The sequence below is a fragment of the Rhincodon typus genome, chromosome 13 (assembly GCF_021869965.1).
Source record: "Rhincodon typus isolate 14 chromosome 13, sRhiTyp1.1, whole genome shotgun sequence".
NCBI lineage: Eukaryota > Metazoa > Chordata > Chondrichthyes > Orectolobiformes > Rhincodontidae > Rhincodon > Rhincodon typus.
In genome coordinates, this window is record NC_063344.1 from 18684018 (window position 1) to 18697273 (window position 13256).

At 43.4% G+C, this 13256-nt stretch overlaps 1 long non-coding RNA gene across 1 annotated transcript in view; it reads right to left on the reverse strand.

Moving 5' to 3' along the window:
* LOC125484735 overlaps positions 1 to 12526 on the reverse strand; it is a 96654-nt gene extending 84128 nt beyond the window's left edge. The window contains exon 1 of the long non-coding RNA XR_007263548.1: positions 12361 to 12526. This is a non-coding gene — a long non-coding RNA (uncharacterized LOC125484735). The remainder of the gene's footprint in view (positions 1 to 12360) is intronic.
* Between the last annotated feature and the right edge of the window lie 730 nt (positions 12527 to 13256).

Consider the following 13256-nt stretch of genomic DNA (forward strand, 5'->3'; position numbering starts at 1 on the left):
CAGTGACAGACCTGTCCCAGCCAGTACTGTACCCCCCTGTTCTACAGCGACAGACCTGTCCCAAGGAGTACTGTATCCCAATGTTATATACGGCAAACCTGTCTCCACCCGTACTGTACCCCAGTGTTATAAAGCAACTGACCTGCCCCCCCAGTACTGTACCCCCCATTCTACAGCAACAGAGCTGTCCCAAGAAGTACTGTACCCCAGTGTTATACAGTGACAGACCTGAAGCCCCCCAGTACTGTATCGCAGTATTATACATGGAAAATATGTCTCCACCAGTACTGTACCCCAGTTCTATAAAGCAACAGACCTGTCCCCGCAGTGTTATACAGTGACAGACCTGTCCCCACCCGTACGGTACCCCAGTGTTATACAGTTACAGACCTGTCCCCACCCGTACGGTCCCCCAGTGTTATACAGTGATAGATCTGCAGGAAGACCAGACAGGGAGGGTTCTGAGGAAGGGTCACTTGACTTGAAACATTAACCCTGATTTCTCTCCACAGATGCTGCCAGGCCTGCTGAACTTTTCTAGCAATTGCTATTTATATAGTAACATGCCTGGCCCTCACCAATACTGTATCACAGTCTTATACTCAGGTAGACCTGTGCCTGCCAGTGATACAATCTGAAATTGACTACCCTGCCTGGATTAGTACTGTGCATCACTTATTTTACACAGCATCTAAATCTTAGGGATAATTACTGACCAGAAACTGAACTGAACCAGCCTCATAACTATTGCTGCTACAAGAGTAGGTAGGTGGCTAGGATTTCTGTGGCAATAACTCACCTCTTAATATACCCCATCCCCCAAAGCCTGCCGCTATCTGCAAGACTAAATACAGGAGAGTGTTTTGATTTCTCTGCAATTGCCTGGATGAATTCAGCTTCAACAGAACTCAAGGGGCCTGACGCCATCCAGGACAAAGCATTCTGCTTGATTTGCACCACATCCACAAACATTCACAGCAGCGTGTATTGTCTCCCAGATGCACTGCAGCAGCTCTCCTATGATTGTGGTTTCGAAGGCACTATCTCAACCATTTGGAAAGACAAAGGCAGCAGGAAAAATGGAATATCACACTCCTTCAAGCAACTCACTGTTTCGACTTGGAAATATATTGCTGTCCCTTCAGTGTTACTGCAGGAAAAGTCAAGAACTCTCTAACAGCTCTCTGGGTGTTGCAACATCAAATGGTCTGTGGTGGTTCAAGACAGCAACCCACCACCATTTTCTGCAAGATGATTAGCGATGGGCAACAAATGCTGGCCCAGCCAGAAACATTCATGATTGAACAGAATATAATTCAACTGAATTGTGTGGGGAATTGCTACATCTCCACCTTTACACTACACCACTGACTGTGACCGGAAAAGATAGAAGTGACTTGGCCACAATTAAAGCAGTGTCTCTTCAATTGAAAAAAAAAATCCAAAACTCTTTGCACGCGATCAATTATCGGGGGACGTCCTGTCTGATAACAAGTAGCCTCAGGCCCAGTTCTGGGTTATGTTTATACGTGCCACAGTGAAAGGTGAGAATGTAGGGCAAGGCAGACTGTGTCAGAGACAGTGTACTTACATCAGGCAAAGAAACACTTTTTTTTTGTTCATTTGACTTGAATATTTTATCTTAATTATTGAAGATTTGGAGGCGTTGTTGGCTGGGTCAACAATCTTTGTCTATCCCTAACTACCCTTGAGAAGGTGGAGGTGAGTTGTCTTCTTGAACCACTGTAGTCCATTTATTGTAGTCTACCCACAATGCCATTAGGGTGGAAGCTCCAAGATTTTGACCAGTGATACTGAAGGAACAGTGATATATTTCCAAGTCACTTGGAGGAGAATGTGTTCTTATCTATCTACTGCTCTTATCCTTCTAGATGGTAGAGGGTCATAGCTTTGGAAGGTGCTATGAAAGGAACCTTCGTGAACTTTTTTCAATCCATCTTGTAGGCGGTACACACTGCTATCATTAGTGGTGGAGGGATTGAATGTTTAAAGTGATTGATAGGGTAGTGGTCAAGCAAGCTACTTTGTCCCAGTTGGTGTTGAACTTCTTGAGTGGTGTTGGAGCTGCACTTATCACATTCCTGACCTGTGCCTTATAGACTGTGGACAGGCTTTGGGGAGTCAGGCGGTGAGTTACTGTCTGCAAGATTCTGAGTCTGTGCCCAGCTCTCACAGACCCACCATTTATTTGACTAGTCCAATTTAATTTATGGTCAATGGTAACCCCCCAGGAAGCTGATAGTACATCACTGTGGAGTGTCCTAGGAATGTATCCATTACGGTCAAGTTCAGTGTTGATTGACTTTCCCTAATTGCCCTTGAAAAGATGGTGCTGAACTATCTTTTTGAACTGTTGCCATCTTTGGGACATAGATACTCCACAATGTGGTTAAGAAGGGAGTTCCAGAAATTTGACCTAGTGAGACTAAAGAATTGGTGATATATTTCCAAGTCAGGATGGTGAGTGGCTTGGAGAGAACTTGGTGGTGCTCTTCCTAGGTATCTGCTGCTATTGTCCTTCTTGGTGGTAGAGGTCACTATTTTGTCTGTGCTATGTGAAGAGGATTGGTGTTGTGCTTCTGGGGAGTTAATGGGAAGGTGATGGGTTAGTGAACTCCTAACTACAGCACGTGGTTGGGAGAAATCCCTCCAATCAGTGATTCTGGCCATTCAATCCCAGACTGTCACTGTGGTGACTGACAGCATAATTGCAGGCCTAAATTCTAACACATTACGCCCTGAACCCTTCCACTGCTGAATATTACACTGATTCTGTATACTTTCAGTGAGCAATCCTTGTCCTTCTGTGAAACACCATCCTCATATAGTTACACAGGACACATCATTACCTTGCTTAATAAACTGCAACTCTGTACAGATAATAACAGTCACTTTATGGCACGGAACATGAGTATTACTGAATTTAAAAAAAAGCTGTTGAATATTTTCATTCTGTGTTCACCAGAACAGATGCAAGAATACCAAACTTCAGAGGGAACAACAATTTATATTCCATGAACAACAGAGAAAAGGGATTTGTCCAGACATTGCAACTTTTCAATTAAAATAACAGTTTATGGTAACCGCTCCCTGCACATTTTCCATGACAATTCCTCAGCTAATTCCTCTGCTCACTTACCAACAGATCAGCACTCTGTTACTCATGCATATAAATTATTGTTCCCCTTGAAATTTGGCATTCTTGCATCTGTCCTGATGAGTGCAAAATGAAAACCATTGACATTATGTCTCTCTTTTCAGCAATACAGTTAATAACTCTTACCCTGCTGATTAAACTACACTCCCATTCAGTTAGTGATTAACATTTACCCTGCTGAATAAACTTCAACTTCATAATTATCAATGAGTAATTCTCAATCCATGGAATTAAAAACAACTTTGCATATTTTCAGTAAGTAATCCTCACCCACAGAATTATAGAATGCTTAGAGCATAGAAGGCAGCCATTCAGGCCCTTTAGTCCATGTCAATCCATTGCAAGAGTAACTTAGCTTGTCTCTCACCCTGTTCTTTACTCACAGCACTGCAAATTTCCTCCCTGCAGGTGCTTATCCAATTGATTGACCCTGCTACACTGCACTTGCAAGCAATGCATTCCAGACCCTAATCATGTAAAAATATTTTTTCCACAACGTTGCCTTTACCAACTATTTTAAATCTCTCTCCTCCGATTTTCGACCCTTTTGCCAATTGGACCAATTTCTCCCTATTATGATTTTGATCACTTCAACTAAATGTCCCCTTAACCTTCTCTAAGAAAACTACCATCAACTTCTCCCATCTATCTACATAACTGAAATCCCTCATCTCAGGAACTATTCCCATGAATAAGACTTTATGAGACTGTATAAGACTTTAGTTATGTCAGTTGAGTTTAGTTTGGAGCATTGTGCACGGTACTGGTCACCACGCTATAGGAAGGATGTGGAGGCTTTGGAGATGGTGTGAAAGAGGTTTACCAGGATGTTGCCTGAGGGTATGGAGTTGGATGATCAGCCATGATCAGGATGAAAGACGAAGCAGGTTCAAAGGGCTAAATGGCCTACTCTTGCTCCTATTTTCTACATTTGTATGGTTTAAAACAGAAATGGAAAGCACTGATGCTCTGATTGGCTGAAATTTAAATCTGAATGGTTGATAGTAAGGCTTCTGAAGTTAAATTTAAACGTCTGAATTGGAAGGAGTAGGCCATTCAGCCCCTCAACCCTGCTCCGCCATTCACCAAGGTCACATTATTTCACAAATGTATGACTAGGATGATGTAATCCGGGGGAGAAGTGGAAATGAAGAAAAGGATTTGAGAGTTTAAATGCCTTGGACAGATGCTGAATGAATGGGAGCCCAAACGATTCTCATTGATAATTTCTTGGAGGGACAGGTGGTTAAGGCCATGACGAAGCAAATAGGATTTTGCGTTTTATAGACAGTAACACCGAATACAAAAGTTACATATGTAATGATGATGTTTTGGTGAGATTACAATTAAAGCATGTTGTGCCATTTTGGATGTTTCAATTATAGAAATGGCATTCAAACTATTCAGTGTGGATTCAGTGGAGGAAAGCAAGATTAGGAATTAATGGTTATGACGAGAGATGAGATACGAAGGTTATTGTCACAGCACCAAAGAAGGTCAGGAGGACAGATAGTGGAGTTTTTTAAAAAAATTATGAACGGAATTGGTAAGATTCAGTTCAAAGTACAGATTCTCTGGCTGGTGACTCAATGACAAGATCCCTGCAACTTGAAAAGTGTTTGCACAAGAACGAAGGGACAGATTTGGACAAGGGGTTACTGGAACATAGACTACATTGATACTGGCTGAGGCAGAGATCATTACATCGTTTTGGAGAAAATGGGATGAGTATTAGAAAAAAAAGACGATGCAGGGCAAGGGGGACAGTATGGGGCAACGGCATTAGTTTGAGATTGATACATGATTACGGGGAAAGCACGGGACAGGGGTATTAGTTTGGGGGTTGATACAGGACTATGGGGAGAGAGCATGGCAGTGGGAGTGCAATTGGTTTAGGATTGATACAGGGCCATGAGAAAGAGTGAGGGAGTGGAATTAGTTTCACATTCCTCCAGCAAAGAACTAGCACACACAGAATGGACAGAGTGGCCTGCTCCTGCACTAGAAAACCTTTATGACAAATAAGCACAAAACTACAAACCGGTAACAAGTCACAGCAGCAAAATAAAATGAATAGTCCAATTAAAATAGTTCTGAAACTAACGCCTAAAGTCTTTGAAAAAGGTAAGGACTTATTGCCGGAAATGTTGTGTACAACATGGCTTAGAGTGACGCTAAAGGTGCAACATTTACAAGAAATTATTACATTAAATATCCTATCCCAGTCACTAGGTCAGGAAGGTCTCAAAAAAAGATTTGATTGTGGCCATCTGCCCCACTCTGCAGAGTCACGAAAGTCCCCAATGTCTAGCTTCATAAAGACCGAAACCCAGCAGCTCAGGCTATGCCTGTTTGCAAACAATTTATTAAAACTGACCACAAAACGAGCCATTTGCTGAGCAGGCCAGGACTTGCTGTTGGTTCACTTCTAATCTGGTGATCAAAGTGCAAAAGATAGGCATCAGGAAAACTATTATTAGAACCAGCCAAATTAAATTTGATTTGTTTGGATAAAAGATCAAAACAAAAAGGTAAAGCATTAATTCCAGCTTTTTCAGAGGCTGAAAGCAAGTCTTATAAGGTACTGTCTGCTCCCCCTCAGAAACACGAGGAAGAAAGCCAAACAAACCAACAGCTGATGAAACCCAAAAGTCCAGATTTACTTTGACAGAAACAATGCCACTCTTTATAATGAATTTTACATGGTGGCAGGAATTGATCGTCTCTTGTTGATTTACACTCAGAACTCAGTCGCAGGAACTGCACTATGAGAGCAGTCTGCTGGAGGCTATGCAAAGGTACAGATTTATTGCCTATATTTATGTTGAACACTGATAAACGCAGGGGAGTTTGCAAAGAATGAATGAAAAATGCATAATTGGTTTATAAATATTACATGAGTTATTGGCATTAATTCGAAAAGCTCAAAACGCTGTGAAAATAAAAATAGCTGCTTCTCCTCTTACATGCAATTTGAATTGCTAACCCATATTGGGCAAGAAAACAATGGTTTATATATTTCCTCCACGATAAGTCAAAAGACATTCTGGCTGCATTGTTTCTGCAAATGATTCTTTGCATATCTGCCTCTGTCACAGATTCTAAAACTCATCCCCCCACATTTTACAGGAGGGTTTCCTCTGATACACACACACAAAACTCTTGGCGGTATCACTAGTGATAATCTGGCAGAAATCAAACCCCTGGCTTTTGAAGATTCCAGTGCTAAAAGGGTAAGAATAAGATCAGGAAAATGAGGTCTTGTGATGCAATAGGTAATGTCCCTGACGTGGAGACACTCCAGAACTTGAATGGCCCAAGAAGATGCAATCATAACGTGGCAAAACAGGTTGAAGATCAATTTACAAAATCCTTCCAAGTTATGTCGTGGCAGACGGTATGAGTGGCAAAGATTCTCAGTGATGGAAAGAAATTAGAGCTTCAATCATAAAACCATAAGATATAGGAGCAGAATTAGACCATTAGGGCTATCAAGTCTGCTCCACCATTTGATCATGGCTGGTATGTTTCTCAATCCCATTCTCCTGCCTTTTGCCTGTAGCCCTTGATTCCCTCACTAACGAAGAACTCTGTCTTAAATACACTCAATGACTTGGCCTCCATAGTCCTCTGCGGCAATCAGTCCCACAGATTACCCATCTTCTGGCTAAAGAAATTACCCCTCATGGGGCAGCACAGTGGCTCAGTGGTTAGCACTGCTGCCTCACAGTGCCAGAGACCCGGGCTCAATTCCACCCTCAGGCAACTGTCTGTGTGGAGTTTGCAGGTTCTCCTCATGTCTGCATGGGTTTCTTCCAGGTGATCTGGTTTCCTCCCACAATCCAAAGATGTGCAGTTTAGGTGGATTAGCCATGCCAAACAGCCCATAGTGTGGAGGGGTATGCAGGGTAGGTGAATGAACCATGGGAAGTGCAGAGTTACAGGGATGGGGTAGGTGGGTGGGTTTGTGGGTGGGATGCTCTTCGGAGGCTTGGTGTGGACTTATGGGGCAAATGGCCTGCTTCCACACTGTAGGGATTCTGTAATTCTTTGCTCAGTTCTGAAGGGCCACCCCTTCACTCTGAGGCTATGCTCTCAGGTCCTGGCCTCTCCTACATGTGGAAAAATCTTCTCACTGTCAGTATTCTGTAAGTTTCAAACAGAGCCCCCCCTCATCCTTCTAAGCTCCATCAAGTACAGACCCAGAGTCCTCAACTGCTCCTCATATTATAAGCCCTTCATCCCCAGGATCATTCTTGTAAATGTCCTCTGGACCCTCTGCAACACATCCTTCCTTAGATATGGGGTCCAAAACTGCTCACAATATTCCAAATGCAGTCTGACCAGAGCCTTAAACAGACTCAGAGCACATCTCGACTCTTGAATTCTAGCCCACTTGAAATGAATGCCTTCCTAACTGCCAACTAAACCTGCATGTTAACTTGAAGACAATCCTGAACTAGGACTCCCAAGTCACGTTAAGCTTCAGATTTATGAAGCCTATCCTCATTTAGAAAGTAGTCAACGTCTCTATTCTTCCTACTAAAGTGCATAACCTCACACTTTTCCACATTTTATTCCATCTGTCACTTCATAGCTCACTCTCCTAGACTGTCCAAGTCCTTCTGCCACTTCCTCACTTCTTCAACACTACCTGTCCCTCCATCCATCTATCTTTGTGTCATCTGCAAACTTAGCAACAATGTCCTTGGTTCCTTCATCCTGATCATTAACGTATAATGTGAGTAGTTGTGGTCCCAACACTAATGCCTGTGGAACTCCACTAGACACCAGGTGCCATCCTGTAAAAGACACTTTTATCCCTCCTCTCTGCCTTCTGCCAGTCAGACAATTCTCTGTGCCTTCCAGTACCTTGCCTCTAACACCATGGGCTTTTATCTTATTTTGCAGCACCTTGTCAAAGGCCTTCTGGAAATCCAAATAGATCACCTCCACTGGCTCTCCTTTGTCTAACTTGTTTGTCGCCTCCTTAAAGAATTCTAACAGATTTGTCAGGCATGACCTCCCCTTGACAAAGCCTTGCTGACTCAGCCCTATTTTACCATGCACTTCCAAGTACTCTGCAATCTCATTCTTAATAATGGACTCTAAAATTTTACTGATGACTGAGATCAGGTTAACTAGCCTTTTAGGTTTCTTTCTTCTGCCTTCCTCCCCACCCTGCTTCTTAAACAGGGATATTACATTCGCTGCTTTCTCTGGGACTCTCCATCACTATCCATAGGTTTCAAATGCAACAAGAACTGTAACAGCGCATGCTGCCTCTTCACAGATGGTGTGGATGAGCTTGCTGCCATAAGCATGGGATTCAAACCCTGGTCCAGGTGGGATGACTTCAGCATCTGCCTCCTTGCCCTCTCCATGATGGAGATCATATGTTCTGAGGAAGGGTCACCGGACCCAAAACGTTAATTCTGATTTTTTTCTTCACAGATGCTGCCAGACCTGCTGAGCTTTTCCAGCAACTTCTGTTTTTGTTCCGGATTTACAGCATCTGCAGCTCTTTCAGTTTTTACCATAGCACAATGGGTCAGCTCTGCCTCCAAGCAAAGGGCAGTGAAAAGGAACATTAAAGCAGGATCTGCGGGGAACTGAAATCTTGCTTCACCAGGTCCCCACACAGACAGAGGAAGTGGAAAAATCACCTCCCCATTATTCACAGGCTGAAGAAAAGATTATATTGGAATGGGAATAATCACCTTGACTGGTTCCTGCAATCTGTACTGGCACAGAGTGTCATGCATTGCTCTTTAGGTTGTAAAAATACAAAAGTCGCCAACTCACAGACTGAAATTCTCATCTCACTATTGGAAGGAATATTGAATCATTCCACCCTGGAATATTTGAGCAGGACAGTGTAGAGGCAGTTTTACTTTGTAGCTAGCTCAGTGCTGTACCTGCCCTTGGAGTGTTTGATGGGAACAGTACAGAGGAGGCTGTACTCTATAGCTGACCCTATGCTGTATTTGGCTTGTGGATGTTTAACAGAGACAATGTAGGTTATGGGTCTAAATCCCTCTCCAGACATGAAGACATAATCCATGGTGACATTCCCAATGCTACCCTGGAGACACTCTGCACTGTCAGAGATACTATCTTTCAGGTGAGCTTTAAAGTCCAGGCTCAATCTGCCTTCTCCAGTACACAGGAAAGATCGTACATGAAGAGTCATCTAGACTCGAAATGTTAGCTTGCTTTCTCTCTATGGATGCTGCCTGACCTGCTGTGAACTTCAGCATTTTCTGTTTTCAGCAAAGATTGCGCAGTGTTATTTTGAAAAGTGGCATGCTTCTCCCTGACTTCCCAGTGTTCCAATATTTAACACCCAACATCACTAATCTGTTATCACATTTCTATTTGTGGGATCTTGCTGTGTGCACATTTCTTTATTCGTTCATGGGATTAGGGTGTCGCTGGCTAGGCCAGCATTTATTGCCCATCCCTAATCGCCCAGAAGGCAGTTATGAGTCAACCATGTTGCTGTGGGTCTGGAGTCACATGTAGGCCATACCAGGTAAGGATGGCAGTTTCCTTCCCTAAACACTGTTCCAGTGTTCCAATATTTAACACCTAACATCACTAATCTGTTATCACATTTCTATTTGTGGGATCTTGCAGTATGTAAATTGGTTGCTTCATTACAGCACTTCACAGTATGCTTCACTGGCTGGAAAGCCTTTTCATACCCTGAAAGGTGCCACGGAAATGTAAATGTTTCCCTGATTTGGGATCTAGTGCCTCTTGCTGGGTGAAATGTGTAAGGCTGAGTTCAAGGCAGGAGTGTTCCAACTGTGAAGCACACTGTCAGTCAAATACAATCACCGAGGCAAAGGTACCAAAGAGAGTTAAACTGTCTGACTGCCTCCCCACCAAGGAGTCAACCACCTCAGGACAGGAGATGGAGAAGTGGGGAGCAGAGGCAGCGGAAAAAAAGACAGGGGCACCAAAATGTGATGGCATCAAAATTCTTTCTGGAGAGAAATAGGAAATTCCAATCTCCTGTCACAAGCCCTGTGGGAATTGTAGCAGAAATTCTCTGGGAGAATTCCAGCCTTTGTCACCCAATAATCACGTGATACCTTTTCAAATTCAGTGCTGTCTGTCCATAGACCCCATTCTAAAATTAATCCAACTCCTCAGGATTAATCTCAAAGACTGGCATTCCAACATCGCTGACTTCAATAATCCTGGCACTGACTCAAGACACAAATATTTATGGAAGTAAGATTCATACTAATATTTCCAACTTTAAAAGAAAATTAGGTGACCCTCGCTGTATGATTTTCTCCCCTTCCCCCTTGTCCTGTCACCTTTTAATCAATTTCCTTGCTTGCTTTTCACACACACACACACACACACACACAAAAACTTTTCCAAGTTTTGCCAAGTCTGGAGAGACTGGGGACGTGGAAGGGCTGAAACTGATCACAATGAACGAACTTGTTTGAAACTGAGTTGGAAACTGACAGGGAAACTGGCGATACACTGGAAAATCTACAAATGCAAGACACATTCGAAATACTGTAGTCCTTTTTTTGTGGGGAAAAAAAAATCTGCATGGAATGTAACAGATTCCATCACAGACACAAAGAACGAACCGAGCCGTGGGGTTGTCTGGAGATGGGAGGGATAAAAGTACAGGTCCAGGAAAAGATACATATATATTAAATTAACTTTTAAAAACTTCCTATTATAATGCAGACCTTTTACCCTTCGAAGAACAAGAGCTTATTTGTATGCAACTTAAAAGCAGCGGGAATGAGCATATTTTCATTTCATTTCAGACCTCTGCCTGTCTCTATTCCTCCAATATGCCCCATAGATCCAGTTTTTTTTAAAGCTCTAGGCTGTAGATTTTCGCTGTGACTGCCAGCGACACCTGATGCTATCTAGATAAAGACTCTATTCCCGTCTCTCCCCAGACTAGTTCTCTCCTGCTGTCTGCATTTGTAGTCTAACCTTAAAACAATCTATGCCTCTCAGCGCAACAATTCCTCTCCGTGACCCACACGTTTTTTAAAAAAAAATTGTAAGCGCATAATTGAAAACACAAATTTATTATATTTTTTTCCCACTGCTGCCCTTTTTGAGTATTTTTCTTTTTAAAAAGGCTACATTTCATTAGGTTTTGTTTTCATTTGTACAGATGAGAGAAGGAACCAAAGATAAAATAGCAATTTCTATTTAAAACGGCACACGAGCGGTTCGACTTTGAACCACACGACCCCTCTGAATCACGTACTCGTTATCGAAGCTGAAATTTACACAGGTCTCCCAGTTTATTCCCTTTGTCAATCCCTACCACCATCACCACCACCTCCCCCCTCCTCAGGAATTAGGAGAGAGTCTGGCTGGAATGCGAGGCTACGATGGGAATGCAGTAACTGAAACAGACTGACACACAACATTTTCCTTTGCAAAATATTTTAAAGTTTTGTTTTCAAAACAGACCCAGAGCAAATGGCAACGGTAGGAGATGAATTGAGAAAAAGCACTTAACACATGGTGGAAAAATCTCATGACATTTGTCAAGATGTTCTTTTTATCCCCCTCTCGAGTGATTAATAATTTTAGCAAAACTCTACGTTTGCTTCCCCCACTAAAAACAAGTAACTACTGATCTCGGAGTTAATTATGAAACGCCACGCTCTCTCAAAGAACAGACGTTTCCAACCAGACTCCAACTATGCTCCAGACTGGAATTCATCTTCAGAGGGAACGCTGCACACATTTCTCCCCTCAGAACGTGATAGAAAAGGAGAAATTACTGAACAAATCTTTAAAATTGATTCCGCCCCCACCCACGATCTCCTTCTGCATCAGATGAGGCCTGATCAGTGGTGACAAAAGCCTTTCTTTGCCTATTTTTTTAAAGCTGAGATTCCCGATCAAAACTTTCAAAAACTTTTTTTTAAAAAAACTGTCTCCACCTACCACCCCCCCCCCCCCACACACACACACTCCCATATTTCCCCCCATTTGAACTGGGTACAGCCACCGGCTCACAGTAACTTTTACAGTTTACCCGGGGCAGACAAATCCAAACTTAATTTGACTGCAAAAGCTGAGGACTTGGCTTTAAAAAAAGGATGTGAATTTCAGCCTTTCTCCCTCTGCCCACCGTCTTCCCCAATGGAGTTTGTCTTTGAGAAGCGCCTTACCTCTTAATTTAGATTCTGTGTGTGTGTGCGTGTGTATGATTTTCCCCCTCGCTTTGCAGAGTCCTGTGCTCCTCCAGCCGGCATTAAATGCCCTCAGTTCCAAATCCCTTTGCTCAGAATGGGGAGGAGAGTGGCTAACAGAAGAGCTCTCGCCATGTTAGTGTCTTCTGGATACACATTGCAGAAGTCACTGCCCACATCTACCGTATTCAGGCTAATAGACATTCAGACATTCCCACTGCTTCTCCCCCCCTACTCCGCCTCCTGCAAGACAGCTCGCACTTGTGGCTGCCTTGCTTCCTATTCCTGCAGGGATCGTTCAACTCGCTGCCTCCCCGCCCCAAAAAAAAGGGAGAGAAAAAGGGAGAGCATTCAGAGACCAGGAGGCAAATCGCACATAGCGAACACATTATATCCCTCGTCCCAACCCTCCTGGTACGTTTCCTGGCTGCGATCCATCCCTTCTCGGCCCGAATGGCCGCTGGTCGGCTATTGGACCATGGGAGTCTTTACGCGGAGTTCCCATTCCTTTCTTCAGCTATGGAGCGTGGGGTCGGTTCTGGTGATCACTGGATGTCATGGAGGGCGGGGGGTGACTGCTACTTTGGCAGGTTTACACGTCTTTAAACTTGGGCTAGTATCGACTGCCCACAGCGAGAGGCATTCTTCCCGAAAGGGAGTGGGGCAAAGGCCGTGAAACTAAGGCTCTGTCTGTCCTCTAGGGTGTGGCACTGTTGCATAAGGGCAGTAGAGGGGACTACCCCGTGGGTGACCTGAGTTAACATTCCCCTGACATCCCCAACGTTAGTCATGATCAGTGCAACATTTAAAAGGCATCTGGATGGTTTTATGGATAGGAGCGGTTTAGAGGAATATGGGCCAAATGGGACTAGATT